The 27,081-nt window shown below is 34.2% G+C and overlaps 1 pseudogene; it reads right to left on the reverse strand.

The window, feature by feature from the left end:
* Nucleotides 1-24,789: 24,789 nt before the first annotated feature.
* Nucleotides 24,790-25,879, reverse strand: LOC117013987 (peptidyl-prolyl cis-trans isomerase D-like; annotated as a pseudogene).
* Nucleotides 25,880-27,081: the final 1,202 nt, after the last annotated feature.

A 27,081-nucleotide genomic window follows, 5' to 3' on the forward strand; every position in this document is an offset into this window, starting at 1 on the left:
AACTGATAAAAAATATAAGGGGTCTTAATTATGTCCTGTACTCTCAAGATTATAAGAGGCAATATATATATATATATATATATATATATAATATATATATATATATATCAGAAGTAGAGGGCAGTCCTGTTTTGATCCTTAATTTTCATGTATTTCTTATTTATTGTGATAGAGAGGACAGTTGCTTTTGCCTACTACTCACTTTCCCTTTTCCTTCTCAGAATGAATCACATCTATAAGACATATATCCTCTCTGAAAAACATAGACTCATATAAAATATACTTTTAACGCATTTGCTTTTTGATAGACATTTGGAAACTAGCTCTAGAAAATCTCCTGGGCACAATGAAGAAACTTAGATTCATATTTTCTGGGAAATGTTAACAAACAATACTGATGTTAAGAATGTTGTAAAAGAATTAGGGAAGAAGGACCTGGGGGAAGATAGATGAGACTAAATGGTCTCCAATGTTCCTTTTCATGTTTTTATTCAATCGGTTTTATTTTTGTCTATTTATAGATTCTTAGAAATAAGTCATGAAAAGTTTTATACCATAAGTTGATAAGAAAACCAAATTATGCACTTATATTGGATTTTCAAAAATGTAGAAATATTTATCTTATAAATTATATAAATAATATAGTTGTTTTATAAATAAATTGTTTGGTATTTACAAATAGTGAAAGGAATTGGGGAGGACGAAAGGTAAACGTGACATGGGAAAAAAAAACAAAAAAGACAAACAAAAAACCAGGAGGGAACAGCAGAATGAATTTAAAAGGAAAACAGTGGTGTGCATGCAGAAAAAGGTGGGGTTAAAGAAAGAGGCAGAGAGATAAATCTAAAATAAAATCAGAAAATGAAGGCTAATACAGAATAATATGCTCAGTGTAGATAAGTGAACACAGCATTGGTTTCAGAGGGTAAGAAATTTGGGATTGAATCAGAGTTTTGCCATTTAGTATATGTGTATATATTTAAAATCACTGCACTTAATTAAACTGTCAAATTATGCGTACCGAATATTTATTTATTTATGCTGAGTAATTAAAGCTAAAATATAAGTAATGCAGTTAGTATAATGGGCACTCTGATTTTAATGTACCATACTGATTTAACATATTTCTTTGGAAGAAATTTTCAGTATATACTCAAAATGATACACAATATGTAGAGAACTCTATATAAAGTTTGAAACATACTTAAACACAACATTATTTTAAAGCAGTGATTTAGATTTTCTAAATCGTGATCTGCAAGCTCTACAAATATTAACTGAACAAAGATAACTGAATGATATGGGCACTATTCTGCAAAGGCAGAGAAGAGAATTGATATAGCCCTCACTTTTAAGCTTTTAATATTTTATTTTTCCTTTTTCTCCCTTCTTTCCTTTCTCATACTTATTTTAAGAAAACTGTTTGGTAAGTAAATATTTATTGCAATGATTTATGAGTTTATTATAATTATTATTTTTCTTAATATAAACTATTTTAGCGGTATATTTGTCTGACAAATGCAACATCAAGTTGACAGAGAATAATTTGGAAGAACCTGCAGAAATTTGCAGTATCATGAATTATTTCCTCTGTGATAAACATATGCTAAATCTCATGCTTTATTTTGAGATGAGAGAACAAATTTGAAAAGGAAAGTTCTCCAGGAAATAAGTCATACTAAACATTGAAAAGTGGGCAAATTTGTGCTTTTCCCAAGGATATAATGAATCATTTTACATAATTATGTTTTAAGTATCGTAGACTTTCTAATATTTGCTATTCAAATGCCTTTTTACCTTCCAACAAGTATATTTTAAATGGTCTTGAAAGCAAATGACCAGATAAAAACTTTACAAACACAAAACTTAAAAGAATGATAATCATCTACTTCCAGTTGTTATAATGGTGGATGATTTATTGTTTAAAATCATAGCCTTACAAAATGATCTTTACTTATACTATCCTGGTACTGCATATAGTATCAATTTTTTTTTAAGAAATAGAAACTTGATCATTATTGTATAGAATTAGAACCTATTTTAAAATACATGTCCGTAATGACCTAAATATTACACAAAAGAACTTAGTATATTAACAAATGAGTGATATGACCTAAAATAAATAAGAACAGAAAATCATTAAAGTCTAAAACAAAACAAAAATTAATTTTCTGATATATGCATTTTCTCATAGTTCACACTCTTAGAGTTGTAACTGTGCACACCTTATATTTACTATATGTCAGTATGCATTTAAATATTATACATATACTACCATATATACATACATAATAAATATTTTAGTATATAATGTATAAAAACTATAGTATACACTATCAACACTATATAGTGTATATATACATATAAATTCAAATTTTATATATTGCAGTATAATATTAAAAGCACTAATGTCAAAATAGAGAAACAATGTCTTCATCATTATATGAAAATCTTATGTGCAGCTTACTAAATTACAATTAAACATTACTGAATATTAAATCGTATGACTAAATAGTTGGACAAATGATTATGTCAAATATTATGTTTTTTAGTTTATATAATTCAAAGAAACCAAAGGCCTACAATTATCCAGAGAGTTCACGGCATTTTTTTAGTATTAGCTTCAACAATGAAAATTTTCCTGCAGGGGTCCCTTATCTTCACACTGCGAAAACAAGAGCGTGGTTATTCTAATAGATACTAGCTTCACATGGCCCACTTCTGCCAGTCAATTTCTTATGACCCTGGGCGTATTTCGTAATTATTCTAATAGTCTCTTCAGTTGTAAAATGAGGATAAGTATCTATATCCTGCAGTTCTAGATAAGGGGAAATGTGCAAAAGTGCATGAAGCACTTAGAACAGTGTTTGGCACGTGGGAAGCAAGCAGGAAATGACACCTCCCGCTAGATATGAAATGAACACCTGCGTTCTCAGGAATGCTTCTGTGGCCTGCTTCCAAACTTGACACTGTTAGGAATAAGAGAAAGAACAACAAGGTACACAGGTATAATTAAATCCTCCTAGAAGTTATCACAGGAAAATTGTAGAGCAAAAGAATAAGACAAACTTATTAGACAAACTTTGCCAAGTATCAAAATTTTATGTGGTAGTTTCCTTGCTTTTAGTCCATGGGGTACTTTAGCATGTTGTCAAGTGTTTGGGTAAAACCATGTTAACAAAATGTCTTTCTGAAGGGAAAAAAAGTGGTCCCCCAGCATTTCTATCAGTGGCCCATTACAGAAACGTGCTGAATGTGGAGAGAGGGAGGCCCCATCCACTCCTCTTTGTCCTCCAGAAATGCTCATGCTTTTTCATCTTCCGTTGCTTCTTTTTATTGAACTAAGCATGCTCTCCCTATTGCCATGAGCCATGTGCCAAATTATGAAAGGGAGTGGTAAATATAATTAAAAGTAGAGGTAGGGACAAGTACCAGCAAAAGTGAATGAGTAGTATTAAAACACAATACAAATATCCACAATGAGTGTCATAAAATCCTCAAGGTTTTTGCCATAAAAGTCTGTAGATTTACTCATCCTGAAGAATGAATAGATTTTCAATTACATTATATATTTTTGGTTTAAAGGCAAATGCAGAGAGGCTAATTAATCACCAATTAGCATTATGTTTTACTATGTTGGAAATTATTCAATTAAAACAAGTATGGCAAATGAGTGGATACCAAGAAAAAAAAAGTCGTATGATGGTCATTATAGAAAATACAGAAATGATAGACCATATATTTCTGTTTGGAATATTCACCAAACATTTAAAATTCTGTTAGCATACTCTGAGAAGGATTTGCCAAACAGACAACAATGAGGTTCGGTTCAATTTTATGGAGACACCAGGTTTAGTTGATATTTACTTTTGACTTCATAGTGACAAGCAACAGGTTGTAATTCTTTGTTTAGAGAAATTTGCCACAAAAAGTTATTTTGGTAGAATTGTACTACTTACTCTCAGAAAAGACCCTAACATTTCATCTTTCCATCAGAATCCTTGCTGGTGTGTTAAGAATAATAAAGAAAATCTAAATCTGTCTTAAACAAACAAACAAACAAAGAAAAAAAAAACCAAAACTTAACTCATCTTCTACGGTATTTCATATTGTTTCTCTTTAAGTATATGTGTATGCATTTATTGTTTGTGATTCTTATATTGGCACTTATAAGTACAAAGTATATCAGACACATTTTAGTCAGACTCAAGTCCCAGTGGTACCGAGATTGGGTAAAGGGTAAACGGGAATTGATGATCAGATTTTTTTCTTCACCTGCAGCTCAGGAAAACAGCTGAGACCCTGCTGAGACAAAGGCTCCACTTGCTCCCCCTGAAATGAGCTCATTGCCTAACTGCCAATCCATTCTCTGTTTCCCTTCACTCATAGATGACTTGAAATAATGTGAAAGTCTTCACATCTCTGAATGGCAAGAGGAGGGCAGGACCTGGAGAAACCAGTGGCCTTAGATTGCTATGTACAGTTTAATGATTTTAAATACATAATGCAACTGAAGCAGGGATCAGCTCTTTCTGTGTGTTGTATATAAAAAGAGGAACCTACTTCTTGGATGTTAGATACAGTTATTGTTAAATTCGAAGTTCAAAACTTGATTACTTGACTAAGCACACTCATTTAAATTCATAATATTATGGATTCTCCATACCTCTTATCAGTTTGTAGAATCTCTAAAAAACAAGCTCAACACCTTGGAACTCTAATTATTGGAATAATTAAGAGTTCAGATAGGTGTTTCCTATGGGAGGACACTATTTTCTTATTGGAATGTAACTTTGTATCTAAATAGATTATACAGAGGGTGCCAAAAAATGTATACACATTTTAAGAAGGAAAAAAAAACACTGTATTAATATATGCTGATAACAAAAGATGAATACAATTCATGTTTGACTTCTGCGATTACAAGACATGCTCAAAGTGGTTACCATCAACCTCCACACACTTCTGATTATGTCACACTACTGCTTGAACAATGTTGACCAAAGTGTAATATCTCTTAAAATGAGTATACATTTTGTTAGCAGCCCCAGTATAAGAGATCCTTAATGAAAGTAATAAATTTTAAGATACAGGTTAAGGGGAAAACAATTCCTGGATTTTTGGAAAGCCTCAATTCCATCATACTAACTCATTTTTGCCAGCTAGTCAATCAGGGTAAGTCATCACTGTGCTTCTTTGATTCTCTTTTAGGAGCCAAGATTCTGAATATATATACAGCTTGTAGTATAGTTTATCATCTGCTCCCTTGGCTTCTCCAGCAATATAGAGACCTCTCTATATTGGTTTTGAAAGGTGTGACTTATAAATGCAATATTTTTAAAATCATGTTGATCACAAACAATAAGTACACCTTGTTACTAGTTATCCTGATGTATATCGAGGACAAACCGAGTCATTGACCTCTCATACATTTATCGTCCAAATGGTAGACACACCTGCAAGGAGCGGACATGTATTTAACATCCAGATCCTCCTTAGTAGTTATTTGGAACACTCTTTAAAGAGAAAATGCATAATTAAATGTCATAAGGAAAGTAAAATAATTGTATATTCATGTAAGTGTTCACAATTATTATGGTGATTTGTTAATATGGATTGTTTGGAGATGTTCTGGGAAGAAATACCTCCAAGAGAGCTGATTACCTGGAGACAGTGAAGCTCTCTCCCCAAATAATAAGTATTACAGAAATGACTAGGTGTCCACACGGTCTAGGCAGTTTGGACACTGATCAGAAAAGGTAGACTTTGTTTCCCACCTAAGAAATGTTGAAAGTATTTAATCAACAGTAATTGTAGATGTTTGTAGAAACTAGATGTAATAAGAATATGGGTTCTGGCCAAGGCATAGGCAGCAAAGTGATAGTGAACAGATAAATCTAAGAGTTTAGCAGCACATGAGCTGATTAGAGAGGCCAATATATTATTTTGTACAATTCTGTAACACATCATCTATGTACAATTCAGGTGTACAATTCTGTAACACATCATCTATGAATCCCATTGTGTGTTCACCACCCAGAGTCAGTTCTCCTTCCGAGAGGCCAAATTTTGTTTAACAAGGTCTGGGTTTCATTTAGGGCCATGCATATTTTCATAAAGTTGTTATCCTTGTGTAATACAGAAGGAGTACTATGGAAACTTAAAAAAGGCAGTAGTAAGGACTCAGGACAGTATTGAGGCAGGGGTTGGGAGGGTTGGAAAGACTTCTTGGGGAGTTGGCATTTTATGTGCCCTAGTCACTTAGGGCTGCTATAACAAAGTACCACAGACTGGGTGGCTTCTAAAAACAATAGGGATTTATTTCTCACAATTCTGGAGGCTGGAAATCTGAGATAAGGATGGTTGCAGTATCAGGTTCTGATGAGGGCTCTCTTCCAGTCTATCTTCTCATGGAATCTTCAGATGGTGAAAAGAGAGGGGAGACAGCTCCTTGGGTCTCTTTTGTAAGGGCATTAATCCCATCAATCAGGACTCCATCCTCATGGCCTAATCACTTCCTCTTAAAACTGTCATCTTGGAGGTTGAATTTCAACACAAGAATTCCAGGGGGCAAAAGTATTCAATCCATAGCAGAATATACAGGTAAAATGTTGGGAATGTGGAGCTTCGAGAAGAGCTTTCTAGAGAAATGTAAAGAAGTTTCCATTAGTATGTTCCCGAAAGTAGGCATAATTTGATGCAAATAAAACACATATAGGCAGAAAGTAGTTTTTCTTGTATTTTAAATTATTTTGCATGTATATAAAGTAACACAGCTCATCAAAGCGTATAAAAATACGTACTAGATATTTTGAATAAAGATTATTTCTTCACATGTGTTTGGGAAAGCTAGATTTTTCCCATTGCCTTTCACTTTCATGTAATAGAAAATTAATCTAGGTCCAACGTATGGATATTTATTTATTAATTTTAGCAATTACAGAGTTGCCATAGGAGAGTTCAGGATACATTGGATAAGAGAATTTTGAGAAAGTGTTTTGAAGTAGAAAAGAGTAGCCTAGCAGGGAAAAAAAGGAAGATGATTATTAGGTGCCACAGATAAAATGAAGAGTACATCAGTAAGGCTGTTATAGAATGCAGCCTGCTTAGGGCAAGGCAACAGAGGACTATAAAATTTTTTACGAAGCACATTGAGGAGAATTTTTCCACTTAAATTAATAGAGAAGTGATTACCTGGTAAAGATGATATTTGAAGTGAAGAGAAGGTGGCTTTTTCAAATATGTCAAAAGCTCTGGAAAACAATTAATAAATTGAGTCTTAGGTGAGAAGTCAGTGAATCTTTCAACAAGCGGTTTAAAAATCAAGAGACCATTCATAACTAAGCTGTGACTAAAATGGCAAATGTCTGTGAGAGAAAGGGGCAGGAAGTGATTACAGTAATTGACCCAGCATTGTCCTTAGAGGTGCTCTTGGCAGTTCCCGGAATGATTCAACAGATAAAAGGTAAGTTTTCAAATGTTTCATGGTTCTTGTGTTGAGAATGGTATTTCTGTATTAGGGAAAAGAAAAAAATGGCAAAAATGATAAGTGATAAAGTGCTCACAGTCAATGGAAAATTAACCTGTTTGGCATTTCGCCTACATGGTAAGTTAGCAGTAAGGCTACAATAAATCAGATGTGTGTGCCCAGGAGAGATTATAGATGAAAGAGTCATTGAGATGTGCCTATGTATTCAAATATATGATAAATACTCTTTAGGGTGAAATGACCTTGAGAGTATAAACTTAAATAGGAAGTTCGCTGTCCTGAAGCAATAAATTCATGGAAACAGTGCGGGTGGCCACAGTGATTTGAATACAAGCAGATGATCTTGCCAATCAGCAGGGCCCTTTATCTCCTAGCGCTTGTCTGTATTTATTCAGTACTGCACTGCACTGCCACATTCTACCAGGACCATTCTAGTCATTCCCAGGAACTTCTAACTTTAAAGAAATACAGGATTTTAAAGATCATAAATGATAAATTGTGATAATACCTTCATTAACAACCCCCCTACCCCCCCACCAAAAAAAAAAAAATGAGCTTCGGAAAAAGATTTAGAAAGGAGATCGTTATGGCATTTTACAACTGTGCTACGATCTTGGGAGATATGTTTCCTGTGAATTTAGTGGCGGTCATTTTCTGTGTCTGTCCACCCTCTCTCCTCTAGCCTGCTTATTATGTTTTGACTTTTTCAGTTAAAGCTGATTTCTGCTTTCATTTGCAGACAGTATTTAACATTGTCCGATATGTATATACTATTTTCTCTGCTATTTGAGGATAGAGAATTTAGTGTTCATCTCTTTCAGGGAAAATGATACGACCTACTGGTTAAGACCCAAGTCTGAATTTATATGGGTTCCTGGTTTCTCTATCTTGTAGCTTTTCTTTATAATTTCATCAATGTGGGATGTTTATTCAACATTAAAATGGGAATCATAGTCTAGTATCTCATAGGCTTGTCATGAGCAATAAAGTAATAATTCTTATAAATTGTGTTACATAGCGATTGGCCTTTATAAGTCCTCAAAAAGCATTATTACATCATATTCATTATTCGTATAAGTTTCTATTAGGAAGATCTATACAAAACAGACTTTTGTGATCACAGAAATTGAATTAAGATAAAAATACACCCTGTTATCAAAATTCAAAGATGACTACTCTTTTAGGGTGATGTAGTTACTTCCATATAAATAATCAGAGATTGTTTCCAATTTTTTTGTTTCATAAAATCCAGTTATAAACATTATGTTTAAAATATGTTTTTATGTATATTTTTCTATTCAGGATCATTTCTTTACGAGAGATTTTTTAAAAGTAGAATGGTTATTTGAAATCATGTACTATCTCTATATGTTGAAGTCACATGAAAATGTATTATTGGGGGTTAGGTTTTTTTATAAGCACAGTCCAAATTTATTAAGGAAATGAACGGCACTAACAGAATCTGTAATGGAAAAATTTGGTCCTTTTCTTTAATGTGATTACATAAATAATTGCTACCTTTAGCATAGGATATATATATATAGTGTAGAGTTGTGTTTCTTATACTTGAGCTCTGCCAGAAATTCTGATTGGTACATAGTAGGTGATCAATGTTATTGAGTTAAGCAATTGAAAATGTTTTACCACCTGTTTAGTTCAAAATGAAGTTAAATTTAACCGATTGATTCTCAAGAGTGAGTAGGTAGTAGCTCTGTAACAAGGGCTGGACACATAGATAAATATCATACACCTTCTCTTCAAGAAGTTCGTAATCTAGTCTACAAATTAAAGCATATCACATAGTTTTTATCACCTCTGATTGTTTCAGAACCTATCAAATGATGAAAATTGAATCTTCTCCCATCCCCCACATGAGAGAAACAGAGAGAGAGAGATAGAGAGACAGAAATTAGAGGGATGGGAAAGAAAGAAAAAGGAAAAATGCATTTTCACTTGGTCAGGAAGTTAGTGGGGGGTATGCATTCTCAATCGAGATTATTTTTCGAACATGTCTACTTGTGACTACACATTTTGTCTGCTTTATTAATTTCATTATTGCATGACATATCCCAGGAGACAAGATTTAGTCCTTTCTTGTATTCTTGAATCACAAGGAAATATATTAAAAAGTTGCAATGACTTTCCCAGCTGTCGCTGTTTGTGTGTTTCAGGAGAACAGTTTATTTATGCTGGAACATTAAAGTCATTCATTGATTAACATCAACATTGGAATTGATATGGAAACTGAAAATTAACAGAACTGAAAATAAACAGATTTGATTCTGTTTATTTTCAGTTTCCATATCAATTCCAATGTTGATGTTAATCAATGAATGACTGGAAAAACAAAAACTACCCTACCTACATATTGTTTTCTGTTATGTTGAAATTATTTCATTTTTTAAGTGAAGTAGTACTTCAGATCCAGTGTTCCGGGCTTATCTAGGTTTGGAATATCTATAGCTATCTTTACTTATGTTATCTAAACTAAAACATCATTTAAAATATATATACATCATTATTTTATATATCATACCCAAACACACACACAAGCAACCTCTTACAGATGACTTGTAGGATACCAATTATTTCAAGATGCATCTTGATTTCAGAGATAGTATTATATATATATATATGGAATAGGGGGAAAAGTATGTGTATATATATACACACACACACACACACACACACCCACACACACACACACACATATATAAATGTTCACCTTAGAGTTGAAATATGGCAGTAGCTGAGTAAACATGGACAATTTACTTCATGTAAATAAAACTAAGTTTCTTTATTATAAAACAATGACAATTAAAAGTACCCACCGATTTAAACTGTCTTGAGAGTTCAATCATAGAGTTCATGTAAAGCACTTAGAAGATTGCATGACACATTACATTTATTAGCTGGAATAAAAGGCTAAGCTATTACATTAAAAACAAAACAATGATATTATAATGTAAAAATATATATGCAAAGAAGCATATTTCTTTGACATGACAGTTTTCCCGGAAAGCATTAGCAACCAGCCTGCGATAATCCGCATGTTGCACAGTGGTTCTTCCAGCCTAGTTCCAGCAAGCAGAGAAAGAAAGAGAATAATGGGAGAGGCCAGTGTCTCACACATCCAGGCTCCTAAGTGCCAGAGAGCCATTCACTTTCATGAGGAAAATGTAAATCCCGTGAGCTGTGATATCTACCTGTACAGTTGTCTGAGAAGTGAATGTTTTTGCTAGAAAGCCTCATGGTTAGAACTATCCCTGGGTAAGAACAAGAGAATGGAGTTAGTGGAGAGCTTAAAAAAATCCTGCCATAATACATGTTCAATAAATATTAGCTAATATTATTATTAGCCAACACAAAAAAGTTATGAAAAAGGAAAAACACTACATTAACTTAATACAGGGGTAAAACAGTAAGGATTATTTCTTCCTAAAATAGAAAAAGGTTTATTTATTTGTGACGTTGTAAGTATAATGTGTTCTCAGTATTTTTACATTGCATTCTTAAATTAATGAAGGCACAACTGTAACTGGTTCTTATTTTTCACAACTTGGAGTTAAGAACAAGGCATCTTTCCCTTGCATTCACTGGTCATTTTCATAGTCATCTGTAAATGGGAAATAAATTAAATAAAAAAAAAAATCCATAAATTGGAAATAATTTAAAAAAATTAATGATATTTTATTGTGGTTAAAATGCATCTCAACCTATATACAGAGGGTGCCAAAAAATGTATACACATTTTAAGAAGGGAAGAACTGTATTAAAATTGTAATGCTCAATAGATACTGGTAAAAAAGATGAATACAAGTCACATGTATAAATTTTTTGGCACCCCTGGTATACGAGGTAGGACAATTAAGTTCGCAAACTTGTTGCAAACCTTTTGGATATCAGAGGATTATTCATTATAAGTTTGTACCAACTGGACAAACAGTTAACCAAGTTTACTATTTGGAGGTGCTGAAAAGGCTGCATGAAAAAGTTAGACAACCTGAACTTTTGCCAACAGTTCATGGCTCTTACATCATAACAATGCACCAGCTCACATGGCATTGTCTGTGAGGGAGTTTTTAGGCCAGTAACAAATAACTATATTGGAACACCCTCCCTACTCACCTGATCTGAGCCCCGATGACTTCTTTCTTACCTGAAGATAAAGGAAATATTGAAAGGAAGACATTTTGATGACATTCAGGACAGCAAGGGTAATATGATGACAGCTCTGATGGCCATTCCAGAAAAAGCATTCCAAAATTGCTTTGAAGGGTGGACTAGCCGCTGGCATCAGTGCATAACTTCCCAAAGGGAATATTTCGAAGGTGACTGTAGTGATATTCTGCAGTGAGATATGTAACACTTCTTCTGTGATGAGTTCGTGAACTTAATTGTCAGACCTTGTGTTTATACAGATAGTCACAGCAGTTCAGTAATAATGGTATCGTGTCATGCCATTGTTAAGGTCAAATATCTTATTTTAGCAAAAAATTCTCCCTTTGGCAGACAAAAGATTGTTTTTGTCTTTCAACTTCACAGAAATATGCAGCGCTGCTTTAACCATTTCTATAAATAATCCTTAAAATACTGAAGAACTCCATCCTTGGGATGCATGAAGTTATCAGGAAAGCCATTTTGTAGTCCTTTCTGTTTTCCTGTGTTTGGTTTACATTTTACTAACCTGTGAACCTGACACTTACCATGTTTCCCGAAAAATAAGACCGGGTCTTATATTAAGTTTTGCTCCAGAAGACATGTTAGGGCTCATGCTCAGGGAAGGTCATCCTGAAAAATCATGCTAGGGATTCTTTTCCCGTTAGGTCTTATCTTTGGGGAAACACAGTAATTGGGACCTGTTCCTTTCCATTGTGCTAAGCCTTGGTCTCACTGTCATTCCTAAGTAATTATTTTTTCTACATCATCAGTTTCAATTCTTAAGAAGACTCTTCTTATAAAGTCTGTCAGCCACAATACATTCTTTGAATAAAGCAAATTGTGTAAAACAGGTACACAAAATGTAAATATGATTGGCCACAAAAAGGCATGCTAAATACATCAATTTCTCAAAGAAGGGAAAAAAAATACTGCTTTCTTGGAAATACATACTCTTTTAATTACTTTTTTCTAAAAATGCGAGATAGGTTAGTTAAACATAGTCTGAATTCCCTAATACAGTGTATGAGACCACAGGTCTCTAATGATAGAACCACGCATAATAAAATATTCTCTACACTAAGCAATGTGTTTAAAATGTAGCTCATTTCTCATAGCTCATTAGCTCACTGAATGAATTTGTCCAAATCATGAAGGCAAAAATGGGTTTAAATTCTTAGGGCACATCTTTTCTTCATCTACTCATGTAATTTACACCTTCATCACTTGCTCTCAGAGCAAAGAGCCTTTTCACTAATGACTGTATTTTGAAGCATTGCTAAAGTAAGATATAATGAGGACATACTGAGAGAGTCAGTGAAAGAAATATAGAAGGAGAATAAGAAATTGCATACTGAGAAAAAGAGTTGCATGAACACTTAACCCAAGTGCTCTCTCTGGGGTTTGTGGTTTTGCTATTTTATTCCTGAAAAAATACTGTGAATAAAGAATCACACCAGGGTTTCAGTTCATCTTTTAGTGAAGGAATATGCACATGTTTCTATGGTTTAGGATCACAAAACTATTCTTATGTGTTTTCATTAAACTGCTGTGTGTAGAATCAGTTACAGCAGGAACCAAAATCAGGGAATTTAAATGATTCTTTAAGAATGATTACTATAGCATGTAGCTGGAGGAGGTGGCTATTGTAATGAAAAGAAATGGAGAACAATAATAGAACAAATATCAAAGATGTAGGTTTTTCTGAATAGACTTCTTAAAGCTGAAAGGTATATGAACCTGGCTATTTCCTGCTCTTGAAATCCATATGTGTGGGTGAAAATACGATTACATAGTAAGCGATTCCAATTTGTATACATAAAATGAATTCTGTATAATTTCATGTGTATATGCATATAAATCATATGTATGCTTACGGGAGAATGTGTTATAAATAAAATATAAAAAATAATTTACTTGAGGTCAAATCAAAGTAAGATCAACATATTGGTCAAGCTGTAATGTGAATAGAAGTGGAAGTGTTATTTTAAATAAAACATTTAGCATAAAAAAACCAAGGCAATTCACTGAGAGCTCCAAAATATATCAAAATAGTAAAAACTTGCGTTCTAAATAAAGGAAAACTATTAACTGGTTACATAAAATGATGAGCCTTAATTCTTGAATGATATGACAAACCTAATTTGGAACATCAATATGTAGCATGATTTTATATAAATTTGGGCCACAGCAAAAGAATGAACAAATAATAAAACAGAAAATTGACTTCACAAATAGGTCAGAGAAATGATGTTAAATTGTGTTGTACAAACAACATTTTTCATAAAATGAATTTAAAGGAAGCAAGAGAAATACTGTAATTTTTCTAACTGGGATTGAAAAACTGCCCTGGTAGAAAGATTCCATTTTCAAATATTTAAAAATGTGCACACAACATATACTCTGCTGGTGCTTTAATTCAGGTCAAACCAATCAGGTTACTAACCAATTTTTTTTCCTACACATTTATATCATATCTTTTCTCATAATCAATCCATCAGTAAATCTTTTTGCTTAAGTGAACGATTACAGAATTAAACTCATTCACCTAAATTCAAAAACTGTTTTTAAAGTGAATAAAAAAAATATATATTAAATATCAATACTTTTTTTTTTAGACTATTTGACTTTACAGTTGCTGGAACACAGTGGTTATTGTGAGAACACTACTTTTCATAATCTTTAATCAAGGATTCTTTTTTTCTGCAGATTTTAAACCAAGGTTCTATCCATACCAATGAAATTAATCTAAATTAAAAAGGCAGTTTTCTGAATAAACTAGAGTGATTTGATTATTGAGTTTATTCTGTAACTAGTAATTAAATTTAGAATCTGAGAGGGGATTAAGGTCAATATAAATCTTTTTAATTTCTTTGCTACTTAATTTCCTGTTCATCTTTGTTTTTACATTTTCATTTCCTCCGTTAAGATTAATAATATTTGTGTATGGTTGAATATTTGTACTCTGTAGGACTAATTAATTTCAAATTTTAAAGTATGAGAGTAAATGAACACCTGTTGTTATACTGTAACTATATTTTTATTTAAAAATCTACTTGATCTTAATAGTAAAATTGTAGACCACTATATTTTTAATCAGTGCAGAAGAATTAGATTGCTAGGCAAGCTGGAGGACAACTGTTGTAATTCTCAAATATGCAAAAGACATTCTGAAGAAAAATTAAGTATTTTTCATTTATGTATACATGTATATCCTAAGTTATACTACTCAGGCTTTCTTGGCTAATATGTATAAAATGTCTGTGGCCAACAGAGGAGTAAATGAATGAATTATTTCTAAAACAGACATAATCTTGTTCTGAATATGAAATAACTTTTAAAATAACTGATGGACTGTAAAGTTTCCAAGGAAATCATCATCATTGATCATGTACTCTCCTTACAGTGTTTATTTATAAGTATGTTTTTTTTTTTTTACTTCAAGTTAAATAAAGAACAAATAGAGACTTTAATAATTAATAATGAATTTGTTGTTTGTTTGTTTGTTTTACAGTGAAAATGTTCTATATGTAGAATTAGCCAGCTGGACTCAGTTTAGATGATCGCAGTTTTGTTGGCAACATGGAAAGCATCGTAGTCAGGAGCCAGTCAAAACTTATGCCTTCTTCTCTCCATCAGGCCTGATCAGGGGCTTGACCTTAGCCACGTCAATGTCATAGAGCTTTTTCACAGCCTGTTTCATCTGCTAGCACCTGGACATCGGTAATGAACACAAGCATATTGTTGTCTTCTATCATCTTCATGGCTGACTTGGTCCTTAGAGGGAATTTGATGATGGCATCCTGGTCCAGCTTGTTTCTCCTGGGGGCGCTCTTCTAGGATATTGAGGCAGCCTTCAGAACCTCAATGTCTTGGCCTTAGGAAGGTCAGTGATGTGCAGATCTTCTTTTAGTAGCTGTGGACTCCTTCAGCACTGCTTTCTTTGTCTTCAAAGCCTTTACTTTGGCTTTGGCTTTGGCTTTAGCTTTGGGAGGGGCAGGGCCTTCCTTCTTCACTTGCAGCACCCTCTTGTGAATAGGGGATAATGAGTGTTTGCTGTATTTTATTTTTAAACTAGCATTGTTTTGATTGAAGTACTTTTAAATTGCTTTTCCATGTCTCAGTCATTATGTGATATTCGTTACAATTCACTCTGTAAAATCTTCTAAACTATGGGATCATTCTCATGATAAGCAATATATATAACATTATAAGGAACAGATGGTCTAAAATTTTTTGAACTTTTGTTGGAATACTTTGGTGAAAATACATAGTAAGTTACTCAAGAATAAGAGACCAGCTTTTTAAATTTTATGTTAACATGTACAAACTTCAGTACTAAATATACTGATTTTATCAGGAGTAGCTAAATCTTATGATCTTTAGAAACTTAGAGTAATATTGCCTAAATTGTTTTCTATAACTTGTAGTTTTGTTTTGTTTTTATTTTGTTTGTTAGTTTTTAATTTAAAGATATTAAAAGTGTTTCTCCCAGGGGGGGGAAACAAAAATGTTCCAATTTATTCAGGTTTTATCTTAGCATCCTAAAAGTTACAATATTCAAAATCCAGGGATGTTGGCTAGGGAATGTAAAACTTGATTTAAATGGTCGAATTCTTATTTCGACCATTTAGACCACTCTCCTTTTGACCAAGGAATGTTATAGAACATGGAGTGAAGTTAAGCTAAAGGTCAAATAACTGGGTCATTTTACTCAAAGAAAACACAAATGTATCTCACTATGGGGAGCAAGGGAGGTTTCAGTCCCCAAGGACACCCTGAAGCAGGGTCATGTATAAGATAGCAGTGCATTCAGTTGATTTTAAATAATGATAGAATTAACACTTCAATGCTACTCTCTAACTTAAAAAGAAAAGTATTTAATTAAGATGTCCCTCTATTCTTTGTTTTTGTATTGTTTTGTTTTGTTTTTAGTTTGGTTTCTGCTTGTGTTTTGTTTTTGTTTTTGTACACCACCAAGGTTGCAGTGAAACTGAAATTGATGGAGGTTCTGCAGTGTGTGGACACTAGTGTGATGGTAGATTATACTTCTAATTGTTTCTGAAAAATTTAAGTTCCCATCTTGATAGAAATACATTGTTTTAACTTAATCAAAAGGCAGAGCCAACTAAGTCTTATACTTCAGAATTCATGTAGTACATTCCATATTAGATGTGCATTTTCACTTTCATGTTTGAAAAGGAACATTCTATTTACTCCATTTCTGGTATCCAGATATCATGGTATGATTCTGAGGGAATGTATATTATGTGCATGAGTGTCAGCAGCAGAGGCAGGAGGGAGCTTGCTATGACTGAATTAAGACAGAATGTTCTTTTTCCACATCTTTTTGACATGTTATAAATATACTAATGTAATAGTATCAGGGAAGATGAGCATACTAAAATTTTCAGATATGTCATTTGATGTAACATCTTATATTAACTACATAGCAAATTGTGATCTATTCCCATTCATCCACATATCCTTTCATACATTCAACAAATATTAAGCACTTCTCTTTGTCTGGAATTGTATCCTAGAAGTAGAAGGTTGTATAACTACAACAATAACAAATGACTATAACTGACCTTCATAGAACTTTAGGGAGGAGACAAAAATACGTTGAAAAATGACAAAGATAAATATGTAACTGAAAACTGGAAAAGGAAAAATATTCAATGCTAAGAAATGACGGAAGAGGGGTACTTGACCTAATCTGAGGAAGAAAGGATGGTTCTCTCCAATGAGATCTGAAGAATGATTATAAAGAATGAATAATTTAATAAGGTACGAAGCAGAACATTTAGACAAAGACAGTCCTTTCTGCCAAAGAGAGGAAAGGGGATGGTGCTTTTTGTGGACATGAAAGCAGGCCAGTGTGGATGTAATACAGAGAATGGGGTGAGAGTGGACGGAGAAGTGGATGGAGGGATAGCTGAGTGATGATGTCCTGGGGCATTCTAATAGACCGGAGTTTGCTACCATATAATCATTTGCAGTTTCCTCTGAAGGAATTAAATTAAGCTTTCTTAATGACACCATGACTTCTTGCCCAGCTATGTAGCCTAGTCTTACTTCATTCACTCAGCACTACCTCTGGAGGGATTATTAGATAATCAGTACTTTTTCAGCATAGCTTGAATTTGTCACACCAGTAAGCAGACAATTTAGACTAGAGGAACTGAAGTTACTTTTTCTCCTGGGGTATTGAGTGTCACACAGTATAATGCATCCAAAAGGTAATGAATCATAATATATCATTCTTAATTGAGGAATATAGCAAAATGAAGTTTTATTCCATCTTAATTTCAAATATTTGAAGGGACTGCGAGTCAGATCATTCATAGTGCTTCTCTGTGGTGACATTATTTTAATGGTGTCATTTAAATCCATTTTCAGTGCAATGCAATAATTCTTAAATGATAAATTTCATTATTTAATTTTTCAATTGAGACATTGGTTAGACATAGTGGTCCAATTGTTATAGTGAAGTGATTAAAGATTTTCTTGCATGTGAAATTAGAATCCTGTATTAAATTCTTAATTTTTAAACTGACCATTTCTTTTGACTTGTCAGAAATATACTTTGATTGTAAAACAATGTTGTATGTTGCTTTTCTTTAGATCCACTTAACTTTCGATTTTGAACAACCCTACAAAGAATGCCCTGCATGAAAAGAAAAAGATGAAAAGTGATGAGTTCACTTAAATAGCTGTACTCCTAGTCCCATACCAATAAGTCTTTTGCCCTTTTCTTATTTATCACATATTTGTAAGAGAGACTTGTCTTGGAGATGGGGGTGGTGTTAAATAGAGAAGTTATATTTGAAATACCTATTTCATGTTTTTCTTGCTTGTTTCTATTTCAAATAAAGCAAAGCAAAACGACAGCTAGAAGTGATTCATTTTGAGCAAGTAGAATATAAGTATACACTAAATGTTTTTTGACCTTTTATTTATATTATTTACATTATTGTTCAAGTGAGTACATTGTGATCCAAGTGAAGAATGAACAAAAATATTCTCGTTCTACTAGAATTTGTTAAAAAGCTCCAAATTGTCATTGGATGGAATTCTGTTTAGGGAATCGGAGTTTGGGGATCCAGTGATTTCTGTGTGTATCCAAATCAGTGTGTTCTTGCTCTCATGCAAAAGAGGGAAAATAGTCAAGCAGAGATATCAGACTTGCTGGAACAGAATTTATTGTTAAAACTTATGGAGATAAAAATCAGTGACAGACATTCAGTCTCTATTGCTCCGAGGCAACTGATAGAAATCTGAAGTGATCTCAGGGATACCTGAAGTGAGACTTAGTTTATCAGATGGCGGTCCTTCTGCTGGGGGACTTTCAGAAAGAACCAGAGAGCTTCTAGTCCAGAGGTATGCGGGGCCAACATAAAAGCAAAAGTGCTGGTCCAGAATCTTGAATACAGGTTGCCCTACTGCCAGCTCAGTTTGGGGTTTGAGGCTTAGAGGGGAAAACTTTCTTTTTCTGAGGTGATATGTTTTGAGGATTGAGGTACAAGACATTCAGTTTTAGGTGTACTGTGGCAAACTCCTTGCCACATTGTTGTTCCTGGGTGAATTGAGACTGGGGTCCAAGCTTTGAAGAAAATCACAATTCTCTTCATTAAGCAATGATTTGGGGGTGAACAACACCCTCTCTAGGAGTCACTCCTGCAGGGGGTTAGCTTGCGACAAGTTAACCCTTACCTTTCGCTTGCAGGCATCAGGAGTAATTTTACTCAATTCAAAGACTTAAAGGACAGGTACAAAAGACCTATAATTATCACTGTAGCCAATAACTCCCTTCAGATTCTATTTGTGTAACTCTCTGGCAACTCATTCACATTCCCCAGGAAGATGCTCATTTCTATTTCCTCAGATCATTTACGTTTTGGAATGTTGCCATACAGGTGTAGTGAGAGTTATAAACAGGGGGGAAAAATGGAGTAGTTCTTCAGCAATGGCATTACCATATATTTCTCTATCTTGTGAAGGAATCAATGCAAGTTTTAAAATTATTTCTCATAGTTAAATTACTTTATTTTTCCCCTCAAAGCATGTTGATTTGTTGGTCAGTTTCATTTGTTTTTTGTTTGTTTGTTTTGTTTTCTATTTTGTGTAAGGAAAAATAATTGTGTGACGTAATATACATATTTATACATATGTGATTATATGAATTAATATGTATACACAAATTTTTTTATAAAAAGTATTAAGCCACAGTATATTGCCTTAGTTGTAGGCTAGCATTTTTGTAATGCTTTCTTGCATACAAGAATTAGTGTCCCTTGCATTTAACAGATGTCTGAACATTTTCCAACAGCAACAATATAAAAGCTACACTTTTTGACCCACTTTTATACCTCAAGATATTTTTTCATGTTCCTAATTGATTTACTATATTCACATTGTCAACAGAACTTTGTGCTTTTCAACATTTAACACTGTGAAGAACTGTGACTTGACTGCAAGCGATAAACATAATTGGCTGCAAAAGAATTTAGCTCACTAGCGGGTATGTCGGACTTAACAACAAATGTTTTCAGTTCAAATAAATCTGAATGAATGTACAGTTTTATTTCCTTCCCATTTTCTAGCTTAATATGTTTATTATCAAATTCCTGGTAATCTCAGGTGACCTTTGGATATATTTCTGTAGCTGTCCATTATTCTCTATAATTTATTTAAAGGTTTCTTAGCAATTTCAGTTTTGTTTGTTTTTCCCCTCAGTCAGTAAAGATACCATATGTTTATACAGTCTTCAGTTTTTCTTTCAAAACTCTCTTCATGCTGTTTGTATTATATTGTATAAGAAGATAAAACAAAACAATAATAACAAATGTTCATAAGTTTTCAGGTGCGATACCAAAATTTGATGTTCCCAATGTAAAAACGCTCCAGGATTATGAAAACATTGGTGGTAGGCTAAGCACATGGTTAAGTTGAGGTTGGAGGGAGAGTGGGGCCTTCCTCTCAGAGTGAGGAGAGCATGCTGGGACAGAGAGGCCCTCCAGAACAATGGAGGTGAGTGCTAACAAAATAGTAAAGGACATTTGTGGGTTAACCTAGGAAAAAAAGCTGGGATTTATTTTGCTTTCAATTTTTTTCCCTCTTAAAAAACATATATATATATATATATATATATATATATATATATATATATATATATATATATTTTTTTTTTTTTTTCCTACAGGTCTACAGAGTAAGTAGGAAATGACTAATAGAAATGACTAGCAGCTCTAGGTTGGCAGGTGACCAGACTGTGTTCCAAAATTCTGTAAGATCTCCCATTCCAAAATCAAGTATTTTTTTTTCCCTAGAAAGACATTTTCTGTTAAAATTATTTTGAATACCAAATTGATCTGAAAAAAAAAAACACAAAAAAAACTTTTTGATTTATAAATTACTCTTGCCCGAGTGACTATAGAAACGTTCAAGTATTTGAGGCCAGTCGTATCCAACCACAATCGTCATCACTGCCATCCTCTTTCACCACATTTCTTCAGTTTTTCTTCTCTTCTCTCATCTATACATATATTGACCTCCTACTGCTTTCTTTTTTAGATTAAATTTATTAGGGTGACATAGGTTAGTAAATTTACATAGGTTTCAAGTGTACAATTCTGTATCACATCATCTACATATCCCTTTCTGTGCTCACCACCCAGAGTCAGTTCTCCTTCCATTATCATATATTTGACCCCCTTTGCTTCTTCTATCACTCCCCCTCCCCATGTACCCTCTGGTAACCACTAAACTATTGTTTGTGTCTATGAGTTTTAGTTTCCTTCTTTTGTTGTCTGGTCTATTTGTTGCTTTCAATTTTATATCCCACATAGAAATGAGGTCATACGGTTCTTGACTTTTTCTGTCTGGTTTATTTCTCTTAGCATGATAATCTTAAGTTCCGCCCACATCACAGATAGCAGTGTTTTCTATTTTCTTATGTCCAAGTAGTATTCCCCTGTGTATATGTACCACATCTTCTTTATCCAATCATCTATCGAAGGACACTTTGGTTATTTCCATTTCTTGGCCACCGTGAATAAAGGTGCCGTGAATGCAGGTTACATATATCTTTACAGATACATGTTTTAAGATTTCTCAGGTAGATACCCAGGAGAAGAATTGCTGGGTCTTATGATAATTCTCTTCTGATTTTTTTCAGGAACCTCCATGCTGTTTTCTGTAGTGGCTATACCAATTACATTCCCACCTGCAGTGTATGAGGGTTTCATTTTCTGAACAACCTCCCCAATACTCATTATTACTTGTTTGGATGATAATAGCCATTGTGATGTGGTATCTCATTGTGGTTTTGATTTGCATATTTCCCTATTAGCTAGTAAAGTTGAGCATTCTTTCATATATCTGTTTGCCATTAGTATGCCTTTGGGGAGAAATGTCCGTTCAGGTCCTCCGCCCATTTTTTTATTTTTGAATTGTATTATTTTGTTGTTGTTGTTGAGGTATATGAGTTATTTATGTATTTGGGATATTAGCCCCTTATTGAACGTGTTGTTTGCAATTATCTACTCTCATTCAATTGAATGCCTTTTGTTTTTGATGGTGTTTTGCCTTGCAGAAGCTTTCTAGTTTTGTATAGTCCCATTAATTTTTGCTTTTACTTCCCTTGCTTTGAAGTCAAATTCATAAATTCTCTCTGAAATCAGTGTCCATAAGTTTAGTACCTATGCTTTCTTCTATTCAATTTTTTTGTTTCAGGTCTTATGTTTAGGCCTTTGATCCATTTTAAGTTAATTTTGGTATATGATTACAGATAGCAGTCTAGTTTTATTCTTTTGCATGTGGCTTTCTAATTTTGCTAGCACCATTCACTTAAGAGGCTTTCTTTTTCTCTATTGTAGGTTTCTGGCTACTTTGTTGAAAATTATCTGCCCAAATATATGTGTGTTTGGTTCTGCATTCTCAATTCTAGTCTCAATTCTAGTCTCTGTGTCTGGTTTCTGCCAATACCATCCTGTTTTCGTTGTTGTTGTTGTTTTTAATTACATTTATTGGTGTGACATTGGTTAGTAAAATTACACAGGTTCTAAGTACACATCTCTATAATGCATCATTTATATATCACATTGTATGTTCACCACCTAGAGTCAGTTCTCCTTCCATCACTATATATTTGACCCCCTTTACCCTCTTCTACCACCTGCCTCCCTGCTTATGCTCTGGTAACCATTAAACTGTTGTCTGTGTCTATGAGTTTTCAGACAGAAAAAGTTGAGAACCATATGACTTCACTGATATGTGAGATATAAAACTGAAAGTAACAAAGAACAAGGCTAACAAACAGATACAATGCTGTTTTGATAATTATCGCTTTATAGTGTAAATTGAAGTCAGGGCATGTACCTCTAGGCTTGTTCCTTTTCTTAGGATTTCTTTGGCTATTTGGGGTCTTTTTTGATTCCATGCAAATATGATGATCTTTTGTTCTATTTCTTTAAAAAATGCCATTGGGATTTTGATGGGGATTGCATTAAATCTGTGTATTGCTTTGGGTAATAGGGACATTTTAACTGTGTTGATTCTTCCAATTCACAAAGACAGAATATCTTTACATTTCTTTGTGTCTTCTTCAGTTTCTTCTAATGATTTCTTATAGTTTTCAGTGTACGGGTCCTTCACATCCTTGTTAACTTTTTACCTAGGTATTTTATTCTTTTCTTGTGGTCCTCAGTTAACCTGAAAACAGCCTACCAAAGAATGTTCCCTGAGGAATCAAGATTTGCCTCACCCAATTTGGAGTAGAAAATTAAGAATATTTGAGAGATTTATTTTTTCTTTTTTTTTTTTTTTTGGTACTACTTAATGGCCCCCAAGGAATCAGATATCATTTTGTTGCTTTGTCCAAGTGTGTGTGTGTGTGTGTGTGTGTGTGTGTGTGTGCACACGCGCACGCGCGCACGTGCGTGTATGTGTGTGGTATATTTTGTGGTGAGGGCTGCCCAGCAGCCAGTTAGGACAGAATACAGATTTTCATCATGAACCAAATCTTTCCTACTTGAAGGTAACATGGCCCAATTATTTAAAAATTCATAGGAAATATTTGGGATCTGTAAAGCCATAATACCATCTGGAAACAGTATTATCTCCTAATGTACATATGCAATCTCTGAAAATGTGCATGTAGTATGTTTCTAATGAAAATATACATCATATATTTCTGTTAGTGTTTTCATCAGCCATATAACTGTCTCTTTGTGAAATCACTCACGTGCAGACTCCAAGTGTTCATTCACCTTCCAATCTGTTATATGATGATGTTTTGAAATTATTTTTTAATAAACTCTCTGATATTCTCAAGGTTTCATATAATTTCCTCCCACTTGTTCCCTTAATTGTAACCTGGCTCTGACAGTAGTAGTTATCTATTGCTATATAATGAGTGGTCCCCAGGTGTAGTGGTTTAAAAGAACAGACATTTGTTATCCAATTTCTGTGGGTTGGGCATTTGGGACTAGCATAGCTGGTGACTCAAGATCTTTCATGTGATTGCAAATCAGGGTGTCAACAGGGGCTGCCATCATCAGGAAGCCTGACAGGGGCCAAAGGATCTTCCCCCATGAAGCCTCACTTACATAGTTATTGGCAATGCACCTCAGATCCTTCCAACACGTGTCTGTCTTAGGCTGATTGAGTGGCCTCTCAACATGGCAGATGACTTTCCCTAGAGGGAACACTGCAATAGATCATGTAGGAAGTTGCAATGCCCTTCATAATGACCTTGGCTCTAAAGTCACATGCAGCATCACTCCTGCTTTATCCCATTCATTATCAGTGAGTTACTAAATCCAGCCCCTTCTCAACAGAAGGGACGTAGAACCCATCTCTCTCTCTCCTCTCTCTCTCTCTCTCTCTCTCTCTCTCTCTGTCTCTCTCTCTCTCTCTGTCTCTCTCTCTCTCTCTCTCTCTCTCTCTCTCTCTTTTCTTTCCGGTAATATGTTTACTAAAGTGAACCCATGTCAGTATTCCTAAACTGTAAACAATGAGGGACTGGAGTATTAAAGGATGCACATTAGGGATTATATATAACAGACAAAAATCCCTTTAATTTTCTTATTGCCTTTATGCAATCAATGTATAATATTTAAGCAAAACTGAATTTCTTGTTAAGCAAACAGTTTTGTATATGCTGCCTTCTCTTTATCTTTCTGTTGTTTGTTTTGTTTGATTTCAGCAGTTCTGTCTGGATAGCTTTATTTTCTGGTGCTACCTACCTCCTGGGCTTTCGTAAGATCAATCAGTGCTTGATCAGATTCTTTTATCCTTGCCATCCTTGAGCTCTATGGTACAGTGCTTTGGTATTTGATAGGTTTATGTCCAGAACCTCCAAATAACTGTCTATTGCTCTCTGCTAATCTGATATCTTCAGTTTAACAAGCACCAATATTCAGCATGCATCTTAAAGCTACTGGTTGAAGCTTTGATCCATCTGTTTTCTCAATAACATCCTTGAATTTCCACATATCTTAAAACTTTTGTATGTTTTTAAATGGCCACCTCCCACAATGCTTTTGTTGTTGTTGTTGTTCCTGTTATTAATAATAGTTTATGTACATCTTTTAAATCTGTGTCTGCATCCTCTGTGAAATCTGGGTGACTTTCATCAGAAACCATCTTATGGGAATATTGCCCAATGATCCTCTTCATTCAATTCTCTGCATTCTGTAATAACACACAATTTGGCCAGTTTTTCACCTGTTACTTCTACATTTCCAGAATTCTTGCCACACCATCTCTTTAATTACTTGGCCAAATACCACATGCTTCCCATCCAAATGAGGAGTTGGGATTGTTGTGATAAAGAACTGAGATCCATTTGTATCGCAGCCTGCATTTTGCAGGCTCAATAAGCTTTCCTTGTCATTTTTATAATAATAATTAAAAAATCTTCAAAATTTCACCATAGATACTTGCTCCACTGCCCCATTCTGATTTCAGAAGTCTCCACCCTCAATCTTACATTTCTTAATAATTCAATGGAATGGACATCCTTTGAAATGGAGAGGTTCCCCAGTGGTGTGTCCAATCCTTATTCTCCTGTACACAATGCATGAAAATTTTCTGCAGTTTTGGGTATAATATCAACAAACAAGTCTAAAACAATTTGACCAACTCGCTCACTTCCAATATCCACGTCAAAGAAGACTCGGGGTGACTGGGGTTGGAGGGCTTAGCTTGGGGAGACAGATGTGACATTTGACTTGCAGACACATTTGGAAGCGGGCTCAGGGCACCTTGTGGCTGCCCAGGCCTCTGAAACCCAAAAGTGGCGCTCTCAGCGAAGAAGAGATCCCATCTCTTGAAGGGAGGAGTATCAAATAATTTGTGGTCCTATGTTATTATTTTAAATTAATTTATCTTCCAATGATAGTTGGCATACACTATTAATTAGTTTCAGGAGGGCAGCATAGTCATTAGACATTTGGCATATTTGAAAACCATCATACTGCTTATTGTCCTCACCAATGGGAGATACTCATATTTATATACCTAAGGCATCACAATCGCTGTGACAAAAAAATGGGGTGAGGTGTGGTGATACAAGAGGAGATGAGTCTTTTCTGGACTGCCTACTATGTGTTCCAGAACAGCTTCTTTCGTTTCCATGAAACCTTTCTTTTATTTTCATAGGATTATACTTTATTATTTTATCATCCTTTAAATCCACATTTTCCAGAAATGCCCCTTCTCCTCACTGAAGATTTTGGATCTCTGCATACTACAGACTCTTTCCAACTTCTCCCATAACCCTGAGAGGGTTTACTGTCTCTGAATACTCCTTAAAATGAATGTATCTTAATTTCAGTGACCTTCATTTCTGTTCCATTTGATTCATGTAGTGGATTGTCTCATATGAACGATACTAACTCAGAAATTGTAAAGTGCAGTATCACTCTCTCAGAACAACCTCTACATTTCAGATCTCTCTTTCCTTCCTCTGTACCTTATTTTTATCTGCACTCTACCGTCTTCTCCATGATGCTGCCACAGGAAGCTCAGAGCACAAACACTTAGAAGAAAAGAAAGTTACTTTTAAAGAATGTAAGGAAATCAGACTTAATAAGGTCTGGCTCAGCAACTGAAAAATTGCAATAATGTTTAAGGAAAAAAATCTGCAAAGAATATTACTAATGTTATTAAATTTGCATTAATATTATAGATGCAAATGTGGTATTATAATAAATGTAACCAGAAGTAGCCTTACAGGATGAGCTGATCATAAATTCCTAACTGGACAGGTCATGGTGGGTAGTCGCATCTCAGGACTGTAACTTCCCTAGTGAAAGGTTGTTTTTTGCCTTCAGCAAACTCGGTCCATTTCTGTGCATTTAGGTTAACACATCTTGAAATTGCCTCTTTTTCAGACCCCTTGGGGGTGTAACCACACTTAAGAAACC

Source organism: Rhinolophus ferrumequinum, chromosome 2 (genome assembly GCF_004115265.2).
Source record: "Rhinolophus ferrumequinum isolate MPI-CBG mRhiFer1 chromosome 2, mRhiFer1_v1.p, whole genome shotgun sequence".
Lineage (NCBI taxonomy): Eukaryota > Metazoa > Chordata > Mammalia > Chiroptera > Rhinolophidae > Rhinolophus > Rhinolophus ferrumequinum.